This window comes from Pinus tabuliformis, chromosome 2_1 (assembly GCF_031772625.1).
Source record: "Pinus tabuliformis cultivar Carrire ecotype Pingquan chromosome 2_1, CPIR1, whole genome shotgun sequence".
NCBI lineage: Eukaryota > Viridiplantae > Streptophyta > Pinopsida > Pinales > Pinaceae > Pinus > Pinus tabuliformis.
The window spans coordinates 939765588-939783374 of NC_142299.1; positions in this window are offsets into that span (position 1 = coordinate 939765588).

Sequence of the window (17787 nt, forward strand, 5' to 3'; positions counted from 1 at the left end):
TCCACAGCGGATAAACCACCTATAATTAAAATATTGTATGGAATAGCCATGGTTTATAGGAATACTAATAGGTAATAACATGTTGTTATGAAAACATTATTCTGTTTTTACAATAGTTGAAGGGTTAGAAGTAAAAAATATTATATATGTTTTGTAGTCATAAATATTTATGATTATTGATATACATTATTGTTTCATATATTGATACTTTTTGGAAATAAAATCCTTTGTTTGGAATGGGAATGACCCCCTTTTTTGTTGTTTTGGTTGTAGAACTATCATGACTAGAGATAGATGTCATGAATGAAATATGATTTTGAAGGATAAAAGTAATATAAATATAAAGATAAATTTCTAGTGGGAGATAAAGATTGGTTGTAAATATAATGATAATGAGATGAACACCAAGGACGTTGTTGTCTTTAGGGGGATATATGTAATATCCCTGAAAGATGTGATAAATTTAATAACATGAAAATATTATGGAATTAAAATGTTTTGCAGTAATCCAAAATAATTAGTTTTCAATGAGTTGATAGCATAAATAATAAGTTATAACTTTGTATGAAACCCTGGTTTGGAGTGAAAGGTTGCAACTACCATTTAGGTTATCGGTATAACCATTTTCTTGATTATGGATCTATAAGATAATACGAGGAAAACAACATTTTCATTTTATTTTTAAAGAATGAAAAAACCCACACAACGAACTTGCAACCTGTAAACTCACATACTCACTTGATTTCTCAATATATGTTACAGGGAACTATGAAGTGAAGCAAGAGGGGAAGAATACGTTCGCTTGCATTTGAATGAATTGTGACTATTTCTAGACAAACCAAAATCACAAAAAGAAAATCCTTGAGTTATGAAGGGAATGGCTTTTGTCCATGTGTGTATTTTGTGTGCCCCATGTTCATATTCAAAATTGTGTGATAGTGAGTTTTTCCTTCTAAATACCTAATCAGAATGAGCACTTTACCTATGACTTCAAAAGGTGGTGAATATTAATTTGGTATTTATACATATTTTTGGATGTCGTCGATTAATCTTGCATTAGAAGAGGAAACAAATATGTGATTGTTAACGTACGTTGTTCATAGCCACTTGGACCAAGACAAGAAATATACCTTTCCTTTGGTTCCACGGAAATGGGAACATTGTCTCATCAAGTCAAAGAAGATATTGCAACTATCATTGTCTAACTAGCTAAGTGTAAGCCAGGAGCGAGGAAAAGTGAAATTATCTAAGGAATGCATGTAGAACTTCGTGGATATTGCACATAGGAGATAATTATTCATGTTAATTTTCTTGAAAGAAGAGATTTGATACGAATATTTTGCATTTGAAAGGAAATAAAGTATCCATTTTCTTGAAAAATAGGGGCACATATGAATATTGTTTGCATAAAAGATTAGCCATGTTATTCTCTTGGAAATAATGCATGGTAAAAGATAAATTAACTATTTCTTATTTTTCAAAATAATGTGTATGGATCCTTTGCATAAAATATAAGTAACCATATTTTTTCTTGAAAGATTACGTATCAACTCTTGTGCATAAAATGATAAGAGTCAAGGTTATTTTCTTGAAAGCTTGCATGAGAATTCTTGAGCATGAAAGGGTAAGAATCAAGGTTATTTTCTTTAAAAGTTTCATATGAATCTTGTAAATGCAGGGATAAGAACCCATGCTATTTTTCCTGAAATAATTGTGTTGGTATATACCGAAGTAATGACTATTGTGTTAGATTTGTTGAAAAATAATATGCACTCATATGTAGAAGAATAACACGGGGGATTCACTCAATGAACCTTTGACATATCACATGCGTTCTTGGCATATTAAACAATACCCTTAATTTGACTACATATTGGAAAATACCTCTAAAAATCATATTATTTAACCCTCTAGCAATACAAACCCAATTCACCTTCCCAATTTAAAAAACCTCAACTTTCACTAGATATTAGACGTATCCAATTTTTCGTTAACAATTTTTATACCCATTTATATTTTTTTATTAACTTTGAGCTCCATTTTTTATACCTACCAATATAAAGACCATTTACCCCCTATATATCCCCCAATATATTATTTCGTTTTTTCCTCAATAAATATCCCCCAATATGAATGCACATGATATGGTATTGCTTCCCCAATGAAGCCTCCATGAAGAATAATAGCTATGGTGTTAGCTTCATTTGGAAAAATAATGTGTTTACATGCATCAAGATAATAGTTGTTAGGCTAATTTATTTTGGAAGAAGAATATGGATTTGCATGCAACATATCATAGCTAATGTGGTAGTTTCTTTTAAAAATATGGGTGGTTTTTATAGTTGTTATTTTGGAAAAGAATGTATTTTGTGCAAGAAAATAATAGTTAGTGAGGTGTTTATATTTGGAATGATTTCTCTCTTCTTGTGTGAAGAGATGGTGTTTCCATGGAGGTTCTTTTAATTATTATTGTGTTCTTCTACAAATAAGTAGAATATAATCATTTCTCTTTCTCATGATAGATGTGAAGTAGGGATAAATGGGCATGCCTTGTTAATCTTTATGTATTTTTCTTTATACATATAAGATATGGATAGATAGACAAATGGCATAACCATACACATATAAAGATAAGTACATGTATTACGGTAGTTATGTTCCTTGAATTAATGCATGTGTAATGTCAATAAAAAAGACATGTCAATAAACTAGGCATGGCTAGGTGTACTTATCGATTTAAATAAATAAAAAATAAATTGTGATTTTTATGTTACGAATGATTTGTGTGACTTTCATAGAAGAATATGACTTGAGTTGTATTAATAATTGTGTTTTTTTTCTATTTTTTTACACTATAATTATAATATTTTATTTTATTATAATTATTATTTATAAAAATTAAATGTAATTTTTTGTTTTAATGAAGGTGAAAAAATAAACATTTGGAAATTTAAATATTTATTAAATTATAATATTTTTAAATTAATATTATATTATAAATATTTTAGTTATTACTCATTTAAAAGTTATTGAAATAAATCCATATTGTATTGCTTTTTGAAACTAAAAAAACCCACAAGAAAATAAAATATCATTGAAATAGCTAAAACCCAATTTAAAATTTATTTATTTTTTAATAAATAAAACTATGAAATATCTACACAGTGTCTAGCTCAATGTGTATTGTTAATCTGTTATATAAGTGATTAGTTTTTTTTGTTTGTTGTGTTTTTTTTTTTTTTAAATTTAAAATAAAATTTGATATGTATAAAGATAAATTTAAAATAAAGTTGATCTATAAATTCTCATTTCTCACCAAAGCAAGAAAAAACACTTTAATTATGTTAAAATTTTATATTAATTTTAAATTCAGTTATTTTTAGTGAGATTTTTTGGGTGGGTTTTTCGGTCTGATTTTTCTAAAATCTGGTAGGAATTTATTGAAATCACAAGTTTAATAGGTAACTCCTAGACAATTGAAGCACCTTAAAAGTTTTTTAGGGTGCTGAATCCATATATACAGTGAAAAAACTAGTTTAAATAACACAAATCATGATTTGACCTCAAAATTTTCCCCAAATTCTGATACAGGAAAAACTAAAAAAACACACTAAAAACAACGGCTTAAAACAACTCCATTTTTAATATTATATTAATTTAAAATTATATTAAAGTATGTTCAAAATATATATATATATATATATATATATATATATATATATATATAATTATTAACTTTTTTATAAGAATATTGATTATTGAAAAAACATTTCTAATTATGTAAATGTATTCATAGCCTAAAATATCTCAAAAGTACAAAAATATGCCCAAAAATTTGACAGTTAGACTACGGCTCCAAACAGGAACAACGAAAAGGTGATTGACATTTAGCATCTGTTTGTGTAAAAAACCCAATGAAAGACACAATATATTAACAAAGGAGAGAAGCCCGCGAAAAAAGGATGGTGTATTGTATCAGTATTTGAGCTTCGCTAAAAGTGAAATCATCTTCATCCGTGTTCCTGGCAGTGTATGAACTACAACAGTATTTTAGCATGAGTTCAAAACATGTGTTGTATCCAACGAGGTGTCATGTTTCGAGTGTAGTGCAGAACTTAACGCCAATGTTATAACGTCAGTTCATACAATTATATCGCATTATATTATCGCTAAGAGATGCCATATTGTACATCCAGACCCGGCTGTACATTACTTGTCTAAACACTTTTGCGGTGTAATTATAGGCAGCTAATCAACTCGATTGTAATGAACAACACAAAGATGTTACAACTATCCAAACTCAACAAAATCTCCTTCAAGCTTATAAATAAGAGGAGGTATTGGTGCAGTAGATGACATAGAGAATAGATGCCATGCGAATTTGTTTCTTGATTACGAACTAATTGGAACATTAGTGAACTTACAATTGAATCTTAAATGATAGCAAAAAAATGGAAACTCACTTATCAAATCATGTTGGAAAAACAATAGTAATTCCAACCACCACCATTAAATGTTGTGTCTAGCTTCTTCTAGAATTCGGCGGAGCTTGATAGCTTCTTGGAGAAGCCACCCACTCTAGAAAGTTCTTTGCTGTGTATAAAAACTGCTCCAGCAATCAAACGAAGACAATTTTGTTCTGTGTTTTATGTGTTCAAGTGTGTGTTCTCTTATTTGGTGTCAGAGCAAGGTGAGGTTGATCGCTGAGAGAGTAAGGTTCCTGTTTGTGAGCAATCAGACTTAGATTGAGAGATCATTCCGTGAGAGATCAGTGTGCTGAGAGGTGTTGAAAAAAAAAAGTCTCAGAGAGACGCTGTGTGGAAGGGCGATCCTGGACGAAGGATTGTGTGTGAGTTTTTTGTAAAGTTGCAGTCCATCTGCTTGTGGTTAAGAACCCGTTGCTTGCTCTGAAGTTGCAGTCTCCCTGCTTGTAAGAACTATCTGGTGCAGAGGACTGATTCAAATGCTCGTTCGAGGGTTCAGAAACAGTGTGGAATAGTGGTTTGTGGAAGATAGTATTCAAGGAAGCCAGGGCAGAGCTGGAAAAGCATTAGGAAGGTCCACGTTTTTTATTTCCTTGAATCTTGCAGTGTTTGAAGTTGCTTTAAATTAGCAAATGTTTAGTGTGTTACGCTGCCCAAGCATGTAAACGAATGAAAGTCTGCAGGTTGCCAAAAGTTTAATGGATATACTTGTTTAGATTTAACATATGATATATTGATTTGCTGGTTTTGGGATGAATTATTTATGGTGTTTTTGGTGAAAAACTAAATTAATCAGATAATTTTGTGCCATCTGAGATGTCTTTTGGGAATGCAGTGAAGTGTTGCAGAGGTGTTTTTTGAGAATTTTGTTGCAGGTGGAGTGATCCAGGTGGATGTTGGTGGCCACCCACCTATCCCATTTGGACCCCCACAACTGTCTCTTTCAGTTTTTCTGTTTCCTTAATTATAGCACAATGTACTATTTTTAGCAGTTTTTTTGGGTCCTAAACTTCCGGAGCCGTTTTGAGGCCCTAAATGATGTTTTTTGGGAAATCCACGGCCAAGCGATTTTTCTGTCTAAAAATCATCTTTTCCGTCGCAGTCCTCGGAGAGATCTTTCCAACGGGCTATCATGCGTGTCAAACGGAGATAGTACGACCAATTCGCGACCCCAGGAAGTTGATGTACCAACTTACCCAAAAACGGGGCCCACAATTTGGCGTTTCATCTTCTAGGGTTAGGTTTTGGAATGTGAAGGGTTTTCCATTGTTTCTCAACAATAAATAGGCCCTCAAGCCTCATTGTAACACAGTTCGGAAACAGTTCAGAGGCATGTAGCCGACACATCTCTTCTCAGAGATAAGCTACCATCGCCCTAGCTGGGTTATCAGTATTTTACAGTAATGAAATGAAGTATTATTTCCACTGCATCTCTGTTTTTGTGGTTATCGCATCTCTGTATTTATGGTTATCTCTGCAATCTATTGCGTTCCTGCTTAAATCCAGATCATGGAGCAGTTGTGATTATGCAATCAGCTGGTTCGTGAGCCATTTGCTGCTAGTAAAATGTAGCCGAAGATTTTCAATTCACAAGAAGGAGCTGTTGTAAACCAAAACAAGCCAGTGGGGCCAATAATTTTTGTTTTTAAGGTTAGCTCTTCAAAGTCAGTTCGACCAGTGGTTTTTTAAAAAAAAAGGGGGGGGGGGGGGGGGGGGCAGCCATATATTGGATAAAATTTTATGATTTATGCTTGAGGGTTTATATTTGTGAAAAACTTATATCTTGGTGGTTGGTACTTAAGGATTTATAAGCTTATTGAAAATGGCTAATGTATTGGTAGAATTTTATTTATCTAAATCTAACAAGTTAGACGGTGGAAATTATGCAAATTGGAAGTTTAAGTTGCAGACTTTGATGGAAGGAAACAATACATGGGCGAATGTGTCTGGAGTTGAAGTTGAGACAGTGTCCCCTCGAGCCACAGATGCTACAATTCAAGATTGGGAGCGACGAGAAAACAAAGCAAGGTGCTTTTGTGGATGACGGTTAAGGACAACATTATTCCACACATTAGAGAGTGCAAAACATCCAAGGAGACATGGGACACTCTCAAAAATTTGTATGAGATGAAGACTAAAAATCAAATATTGTATTTAAAGAGTAAGCTTATTTCGATTAAGATGGGAGAAAATGAAAGTGTTAGTGATTTTATTTCTAGAATTAAAGATCTAAAGGATAAATTAGGTGACATTGGTGAATCAATATCTAGTACAGACTTGGTTACTATGAAATTAAATGGAATTCTTGATGAATATCAAATGTTTATCACTGGTCTTTCAGCTAGAGAGAAGGCTCCTACTTTTGATGAGTTGGCAGGTATACTTATGCAGGAAGAAGAGCGGAGAAGAAGCCTTAAACAAAAATCTCCCAATTCAAATTTGGCATTGATGGCAAAAAGGAAGCAGTCCTTCAAAGGCAAACAATGGGAGAAAAATAAAGGCAAAAAGCCACAGGTAAAATCATTTCAAGGTACCCCTTTACCAAGGACAAATGCCAAATCAAGTAGAGATGATGCATGTTATTACTGAAGAAAACCTGGCCATTTTGCTAAGAATTTCATGAAAAGGAGGTCTGATCAATTTAAACAAAGAAGGCATTCAGGAAATTATGTTGATAGAGACGAAGCAATTAATCAAGATGTTAGGATCCTAAATTGTTTTTGTCCAATGCTGCTTTATCAGTAGAAACTGATGATGGTAATGCTTGGTTTATAGATTCTGGTGCATCAATCCATATGTCATGCAAAAGATATTGGTTTGATACTTATCATGAGATTAATAATGGTGGACACATCTATTTAGGAGATAATAGATCACATGAAATTAAAGGATATGGTAATATAAGTGTTATGATCCCTAATGGATAAGAAAAACAAATTCAAAATGTGGTGTATGTTCCAGGATTAAAGAAGAACTTAATTTCAGTCTCTACTATCACAGATCAACATTTAAAAGTTGAATTTGTGAAATCACATTGTTTGGTAAAGGATGTGCAGGTCAACTACAAGGTTGTTGCAAAAGGAACGAGAGTTGGAGGCTTATACAAGTTGAATGTAATGAAGAATGGGCATCAAGCTTTGGCATCAACAGGCATGTCAACTATAGAGCTTTGGAATCAAAGGTATGGAAAATTAAATCATAATGACCTAATGTTACTACAAAAGAAATTGATGGTAGAAGGACTTCCAATTATTAAGGGTGAACACTTTGAATGTGAAGGTTGTGCACTAGGAAAACAACATAGGGAAGAATTTCTCGTGCATGAAAATAGAAGAAAACATAAAATACTTGCACTAGTGCATACTGATGTATGTGGTCCAATGCAAACTAAGTCACTTGGTGGAGCATATTACTTTCTTATATTTATTGATGAGAGCACTAGATACACCTAGGTGTACTTTATAAGAAACAAAAGTGACGTGTTTGAATACTTTAAAGAGTTCAAGAGTATGGTTGAAAAGCAAATAGGAAAGAGCATTAAAATTCTTCGATCAGATAAAGGTGGTGAGTACACTTCGGGAGCTTTGATCAAATATTGTAAAAAAAATGGAATTATGCAACAATTTACAGTACCATATACATCTCAACAAAATGGAGTAGCTGAAAGAAAGAATAGAATATTAGTTGAATGCGCTCGAAGCATGTTAAAAAGTAAAGGACTTTCTAATAGTTTTTGGGCTGAAGCCATTAACACAACTGTATATCTTAAAAATAGAAGCCTTACTAAATATCTTGAGCAAAAAACACCATTTGAAGCATTTTATGGTTTTAAACCTAAAATTAGTCATTTAAGGATATTCGGATGCAAGGCCTTTGCTCATATTCCTAAAGAAGATAGGGGAAAGTTAGATGCCAATGCCATCAAATGTATTTTTATTGGATATTGCACTGATAAAAAAGCATATAAAATGTATGATCCAAGAACTCACAAGGTCTTTGCAAGTAGAGATGTTATATTTCATGAGCATGTAGATAAACAAATAAAAGAAGATGAACATAATACATGGTAGTCTCCTTGTGAAAGCTTTAAGGAAGAAGAAGAAGTTGTGGAATCAACTCAAGTATAAGAACACATGGACATTCCAAAAGACACATCAAGGAATCAAAGTCCACAAAGAAGTGATGAAGGCACTCCACAGAGAAGAAAAGAAGAAGGTACTCCACAAAGTAATGAACCTCTATGAAGGTCAACACGACGGATTCAAGCCCCCATGAGGTATAAAGATTATGCCTTAATGTCTCAGGTAATGATTGTTTGTGAGCCCTTAAATTATGAAGAAGCCAAAAATCATAAAGAATGGATGGAAACTATGAGAGAATAATATGACTCGATAATGAAAAATGAAACTTGGGAATTAACAGAATTACCTGAAAATAAAGTCCCTATAGGATAAAAATGGTTGTACAAGACAAAATTTAATGCGGATGGTAGCATAGATAAGTATAAAGCAAGATTGGTTGCAAAAGGTTATTCACAAAAAGATGGTATAGATTATGAAGATACCTTTACTCTAGTTGCAAAAATGAATACAATCAGAATGATGATAGCATTGGAAACTAAATATGATTGGAAGCTACATCAATTAGATGTAAAGTTAGCGTTTCTAAATGGTGACTTAAAAGAAGAGATTTATCTTGTTCAACCAAAAGGATTTGTAAAGAAGGGTCAAGAACATCTTGTATGGAAGTTAAAAAAGGCCTTATATGGACTAAAACAGGCCCCCAGATATTGGTAGGAGAAAATCGACAAATTCTTCTTTCAACAAAAATTTAAAAAGAGTAAAAATGATCCTAGTTTGTATGTCAAGACAGATAGAAATGGGGATATAGTATTACTCTCTATATATGTTGATGATCTAACAATAAGAGGGAGTGCTGATAAATTAATCACAGATATAAAAATGAAGTTATCACAGGAATTTGAGATGAAGGATCTTGGTGAGATGCACTACTGTCTAGGTCTTGAAGTATGGAGAAATGATGGAAGAACCTTAATCACAGAAACCAAATATACAAATGAAGCACTAAAGAGATTTCATATGAACGGATGTAAAGCAGTGAGTACTCCATTGGAACAAAATATCAAATTAAGAAGTCATGATGGAACAAAAGAGGTGAATGGAACATTGTATCGACAATTAGTGGGAAGTCTGAATTATCTCAGTACCATTAGACCAGACATTGCTTATGCAGTAAGCATACTTAGTCAATTCATGGCTAAGCCTCGTGAAAACCATTAGATAGCTACAAAAAGGGTCCTTCGATACTTAAAGGGAACTATCAATTTTGGTATTGAATATACTAATGCTTGTAATGTTGAATTGACAGGTCATTCTGATTTTGACTAGGCTAGAAATCCAGATAATAGGAAATCAACCACTGGATACATCTTCAATATAGGATCGGGAGCTATATCATGGAGCAGTAAGAAACAGGCAACAATTTCCTTGTCATCAACTGAAGGAGAATGTAAAGCAATATGTAGTGGCACCTGTGAAGCTATATGGCTCAGAAGAATACTTGAAGATGTTGGTGAAGGTCAACAAGAACCTACAATGATCAGATCTGACAATCAAAGCACCATCAAACTGGGGAATAATCTTGTATGTCATGAAAGGTCAAAACATATAGACACACAATATCATTTTATAAGAGAAAAGGTCCAATCAAAAGAAATTTCTCTAATATACTATAATACAAATGAGAATGTAGCTAACATATTCACTAAGCCTCTTGGAAAGGCAAAATTTGAGTTTTGTAGAAGTAAGTTATGTGTTGTAGAAAATCAAGATTATATTGTAAGCCTAGCTGAGACTTAGACCAACAGGCATGACAATTAAGAGTATGTTTACAATATCTTATGTATTGTGTTATAGTATATTTGTCATATGGTTGGAATTAAGGGGGAGTGTTGGAAAAACAATAGTAATTCCAACCACCACCATTAAATGCTGTGTCTAGCTTCTTCTAGAATTCGGCGGAGCTGGATAGCTTCCTGGAGAAGCCACCAACTCCAGAAAGTTCTTTGCTGTGTATAAAAACCACTTCAGCAATCAAAAGAAAACAATTTTGTTCTGTGTTTTATGTGTTCAAGTGTGTGTTCTCTGATTAATCAAGATAATGAAATGGTGGTGGGTAACAACAAAATAAGGAATTGCAGCTGAAGTTCATAAAGCTCCAGGAAAATTGAGTAGAAGGGAGGATTTTCAGAATGCATCTACCATCTACAGTGCTCCATAACCAAATAAATATGTTGTTAGAGCGAGCACAGGGACAGCCTCATACACATTTCTGATTAGTGGAAAAATGAGCTATGAATTTTGCGTCTCAAAGGGCCAATTCTGTAAGGTTTACACCTGGATAGAAACTTTTTTTTCATATGAAGCTTATGAACGAATTGTGTTATTTAGGATAGATCGGGACATATTAGCGAAACTAGATGAACAGTGTTGTACTTCTGGGTCATCCAGCTGCATTCCTATCATAGATTTAGTATAAAAAATTATCATTTTAGTAAAGAAAAATATGTGACCCTGCTTTTATATATTTTTATATATGCATTCTCCACACAAATTTAATATAAAAATTATCATTCGAGTTAGCTTAAATATTTAATTTTTATTACGCTTTATGTATTAAAAAAAAAATTACATATATGTTTACCAGCTAGAACTGAAATAACCCCAATTAACCCCTTATATATAAATATAAAATCAATTAAACTTAATTTTAAAATCTATTTTAATTTTCTAAAACCAATTATAATCAAATAAAAATATTGAAAAATGCTTTTAATAAGCATTAATAATAATTAATATACACTTAAACAATGGTGAAGTTTATTGGCACGTGTTTGAACTCTCGATATAGATATAATTAATATAGTAAAGTAGTAATAACGTATGGTAACTCACATTCCTTTAAAGGCTTTATTGTTTTTTTTTAATTAAATACAGTCAATGCAACATTTATACAAATAATCATATAAATTAAATAAGTGATAAACATTGATAAATCTAATAATTATAAAAATAACCATATAAATTAGATAATTTATAAATATTAATATTTATTAAAAATTAATTTTCAAATAATATCTTTCTCAAAATATAATTAATCAAATATTTTTTCTCTTAAAATTGGTTATTTAAAAATAATTATATAAATTAAATACTTAAAAAACATTAATAAATTTAATATTTATTAAACATTATTTTTAAAATATTAATTTTCACATAATATAATTAATCATATATATTTTTTCTCTGACAATTAGCCATCTAACATTTTTAAGAAGAAATAAATCAATACACTATTACCAATGAATTACATTATCAATTTACTAAATAAATCTCTTCGTTCACTATTTGAAATATTATATAAAAATAAGTGTTTAATTTTATATTTTTTCAAAATACATGCCTAATTTACTAAATAAATCTCTTCGTTCACTATTTGAAATATTATATAAAAATAAGTGTTTAATTTTATATTTTTTCAAAATACATGCCTTTGTATTTTTATAGTTAAAATAATTTTCTATTTGCTAAATAGATTCCATAATTCTTGGTGTGATTATTTTAAATTTTATAAAAATAAGTGTTTAAGTATTTTTCAAAATTATAAATAAATAATTAAAATAAATATTTTTAAATGTTTATAATTAAAATAATTATATTTATATATAATTTTAATTTATATAATTAAATAAATAGATATGTTTATTTTGAAATAAGGTATTTATAATTTTAATTTAATTACCAATAATTATTAGGGGTATGGAAGGGATCTGATCTCCATTGAATATTTTAGAATATTCATAATTATATACACAAAGCAATGGTTGAGATTTATCTTTAAAGTAGTTATGTTTTTTTATCATTTTAATTGAATTGACTAATTATAAAAAAATGTCATGTGACCAAGTGTACTATGAAGTGAAATATCTTTTTTTGGGGTATGTGCTATTAATAAGCCTTAGTATTGACTCACTGTATTGTAACAAAGTCTATTTATAGATTAAAAATCTTCACTTTAAAGAAGAGGTAACATGGAGTAGGTGTTTTGATTCCTATCCCCTTTACAACCTATTTAATTTATATGACTGCTAGAGATTTAATTTAATTATTAACAATTATTAGGTGAATGGTAGAAATTTAACCTCCACAAAATATTCTAGAATATTTATGATAGCATTCACAAATCAAAAGTTGAAATTTATCTCCAAAATAATTATGCTATTTTTTTTCTTTTTATATTTAATTCGTCAATTAAAAAAAATATTATATCAACAAAATAATGTCTTGGACTTGAAGATTGATAACATCATATTTACCCATAATTTTATAACAAAACCTATTTATAAATTAAAAATCTTCATTCTAAAATAATAATAAATATTTTTATATTTTTATATAATTAATACTTATTAATATTTATCAACTATTTAATTTATATAACTATAAATATTTAATTTTATATAACTATTTTAAATTTATTTTTATATATGTAAATAAGTATTCCATTTATATAATTATTCTAAATTTATTTTTATATAATTAAAATGGGTATTCCAGAAATTCACGACACTTCATCAATTCAAAATTGAAAATCGCTCTTTTCCAAAAGAATTTGAATATAAAATAATTTTAGATTTCCTTCGCCATGAATTGCCCATCCAATGAAAGCATGTCTGGATTTTCATACCTCATCAAAGTAGTTTGGAATTTCAACGCGACCCGCGTCTAAATCTTATCCGAGTAGGTTAGGAATATCGTGCGAGCGCTATCTTCTACGTGGTGAGGGGAGTAATGTTTGAACTTGAGTCTAGTTTTAGAGTTCCAGGTGCAATCGGCACTCATTTAATTTAAATCTTCAGCTATAAGCTGTGAGGGAAGAAGTGTTTACACTTAAGCGCTCTAGTTCAACAGTCCTATTCGGTCTGCAGTGGGCATTTTTTTAATTTGGCTTTTCAACTCTAAGTTGTCATTCTAATTTTGATTGTTGTTTAGTTTTTATGTTAAAGTGTTGTAGTTTAGTTTTTGATATTAAAAGTGTTGCCTATTCATGTGGAGTTGTTATTAATCTTTATCCTAGTTTAACATTAAACTTAAAAAAAAACTATTGAATCTATTCTCATCATAATTTAAAATTTATCCTCATCATAATTTAAAATTTATCCAATTTCAATATGTAGTCATCTATCAATCTAAGAAAATTCTAGGCCCTGGGCTTATATCTCGGCGGTCAGGAGGGTTGGCTTGCCGCCTCCCCACCCCGGTTCTATTCCCCTCGCTACACGTTTACGGTTGCTCCTGCAGCTATATGTTGCCAGATACTTGCTCCGCAGTTGATATTTGTACTATGACTGATGTGATTGATATTTGCACTATCTGGCTTCTGTAAAATGTGACTGATGTGATTGATATTTGTACTATTCCGCTTCTATCCTGCAAAATGTGACTATGTGATTGATATTTGTACTATCCCGTTTCTGTAAAATGTGACTGATGTGATTGATATTTGTACTATCCCGCTTCTGTAAAATGTAATTACCAAACAATATTCAATTCAATAAGGAAAATATTATTTCAAAATGCACATTATGTTTACCTATAAACACATTTAACAAATACATCCAAACTCTATGAATGATTTTATAGCTAGTCAACTGCACATGCCTTCTTTTACATGAATTTCTAATGAATTTAAGTCCAGATACAAGATAGAGCGATTCCGAATCCGAATCTAAGCCTAAATACGAGTTAAGTGAAATGTCTTCATTCAATGCATTGTCCTGCCATGGTACGCTAACAAGCGTCTTTTTTTAGGTCTAAATTTTAAAAATTTCTCTCCTATTCACTTCTTGTTTTTTTATTTTTATTATAGAGGAAAATATATATATAATTTTTTGGAATATTTTTTTATAATAGGGATAGAGTTAAAATTAAGAGACTATAATAAACTATAATTAAAATTAAAAAATTATAATAATCTATAATTAAAACAGAATTAAAATTAATTTTTTCTCATATAATTGATTTCTCTATAATAAACTATAATTAAAATTAACAAACTATAATAAACTATAATTAAGACAGGATTAAAATTAATTTCTTCCCATATAATTGATTTTTCTAGATTATAAAATAGCGTACAACTGTAATACCTTGCATTTTATTTGCCCTATGATTTTGCGAGAGGCCATTTTGTTTACGGAGGAAGCAAGTTATAAATCCTTTTGAACGGTTGAAACTCTTTGACCGGGCGTTGCTCTAACTATTTAATAGCAGATGTTGGGTACTACCATAATCGTATTCCTTTCAAGATCTCCAGAGATCCCGACATTTCCGCCAGACCACACAGACAAATATTTGTTATTTATAAAGTCCTAAAATATAGAAGAATAAAGAGTTTAGTCACATGGAGTTGTTATTACATGTATTAATATAATGCTGATGATAGATGGTTTAGTGAACCAGTTTCTCCCAACGTGTCTATACGTCCAATATATGGCCAGTCCGTCATTTACGCATATCCACATAGGTTGGTTTTATGTATATATGTTTGAAGTACCTGTGAAAATGCTGTGTTTTCCAACGATATAGGAATGCGATTGACGTCAATCGAAGGATATGTGTATGGTGCGTATACTTACAACTCGGAGACTCTGCTATCCAGAAATATTAACAATTTTATCAGTGAGGGTGTTCTGCAACGACATATGTGAGATTGGAATACGATTGTCTTTAGAATCTTACACCCTGTAATATTATCACTACCCAAAACGTTAGCAGCGGAAGATGCAGAAGCTTTTATTTATAGGGAAGTACCGGGCACAAACATTGAACCTAGTTATGCGCAAATAAGTTCGGATTTGGAATCAGGTAGACAATATAGTAAAACCTTGCCAATTATTTATATACTGTAAGACATTAGGTTGCGAAGGCAATTGTTTAAGAATCTCCAGCGGCTTTTGCACAGTGGAATCGTGATCAGCGAAGAGTGCGCTTTCACGAAGCGTACCGTCAAATTCAATTTTTTTAATAACTAGAGTTATATAAATTAGAATTGTTAGTTAATGATGATAAAACATTTTTTTTTAATCCTACAAAGTTATTATAATAAGAAAAAAATTGACAAAAATTAATTAAATTGTAATTTTGTTTAAAATAATGTTATCCGTATATATTGATAATTATTGTATGCAAGTCATGGTACAAATTTTTTGTTACATTCAAGGGCTTTCTAGAGGTGGGACACTGGTTTCAATAGTTATCACACTCCTAGAAGCGGAACGTTCCCTTTTCAGTGAGAGCTTCAATGGGAGCTTGGGAATGTTCCGGGAGTTTGAAGACTGGTTTTTTTGGAGTTCTGACATTCCCTGGGGTTGGGGAATATAAAGCGTGTAGACGTATATGTTGAACTGCCCATAAAATATGAGCCTTTGTTGAAACCTTGGCAAGAAGAAAGGCCAAAGACATCCTTAACACCAATATCCTTAATTGAGAAACTAGAGAAATCTCTTGATGAGTTAAGGAAGCGTGTTGCACCTCAATGTAAGGGTTGGGATGTCATGTTGATGAGTATTTATTTTGTTGTTTATCATAGTTACACGGGTACCACTCCGAGGCATTGGAGAGCACGTACAACGCACTGATCGGAAACGTTCCAAAACTGTTGGGAGCTTCAACATGTACTTTGGAGCTTTTCGGGAGCTTCACTGCAACCCATTTTTGACATTTTGGGAGCTTCACTACAATGAATAAGTGCAAACTTAGGTCTATTTGACGTTGCCATCTTGGGTGCTGCTTAAACTGATGGAACTGTGTGAACGAAAGGGTATGCTACTGGGTTTAGATTTGGTTATGGGTCTAAAACTAAGAGAAACAACCTGTTTATGGAAAGCCCTTCCATCCAAATTAAGATGAGGCGTCTGGCCAATCCTGATCTTTGTCATTGGAAGGCTATTCATTCTCCTCATATACACAGATGGCGGATAGATATAAAAGAATTTAGGAAGATTGTTAGCCAGTGGCAAAACCATCATTATGGCCTGAGCTGAATGGACAAAAGATGGAATACTAAAGAAAAAAAATATTTGAATTTAGGAAATATCAATATTATAAAAAAACAGATTTTAATTATATTTTCATATTTATTTAAGTATAAAATATATATTAACTTGGAAATTTATAATTTTATTATACAAACTCTTTTTAAAATAACATTGGATTTAAACTCTATTGTTTTATTTATTTATTTATTTTTTTCTGTGCAAATACTAATTCTATTAAAAAAGGTGAAAAAATATGTACAATGAGGTCAAGCCCTCAGAGGAGGCCGAGGCCATTCCTCAACCAAAAACTCAGGGACAATACAGTTTAAACTGTCAACCAGATTTACAATACAGACCTCAGAGATTTGATTTCGGTCCCTGACATACTGACAAAATTTACCCGGACTACAGCTATCATAACCTTCAGTGACCTCAAAAACACAGTAGCGCCTAGCATAGCTGTCTTTAAAACAAAAATTGAAAACTGTGTTGGCTGGAATTGCTACCTGAAGCATGAGACTGAAACAGACAAGAGCTTTTAACTGCAAAATCAAAGACACGGGATCAAAAAAGCATAGCATGTGCACCCAGTAGAGTTTAATCCGCATGACTTGGAGAAGCTTGCATATCCTCCTTCGCCTGGCTTGGAGAGGCGACCCAAGTAACGAACCCGTCTTCGTCCAGAACCGGCGCTCCATCAGAATCAGTAACCAAATGTAAACAGCCAGTTGCTTTTTGAGATGGCTCGCAAACAATGTCATCTTCCTTAACGGGTTCAGGCCGCTGAGGCGCTTCCGGGACAGGGGCATCCTCATGCATGCGGTCGACATGAAACACCAACCCAGTCATATCCCGAAGTAGAATGTTGTCATCCTGAGAATTTGAGGAAGCGGGAGGAGTCGAGCTGAGCTGGTTGCTCTCCTCCTCTGAGACAAATACTGTAAAATTCACTGTCACCACCGGCCTGTTGAGCCGACTTTGGAAAATGAATCTGGAGGTCTGGTAGGAGTTATTCGGGATGATCCTCTCTTGGTCTGAAAGCGGAGAAGAGGGAGGGACTAAGGCAATTGGGGCAACCTGCTGAGGAGCAGATTGAGAAGGGCTAGCCCTGATTCCAGACCGACCCCCCCGACGCGGGATACCTCGACTGCGAGGCATTATATCAGAAGCAAAAGACCTGAGAGA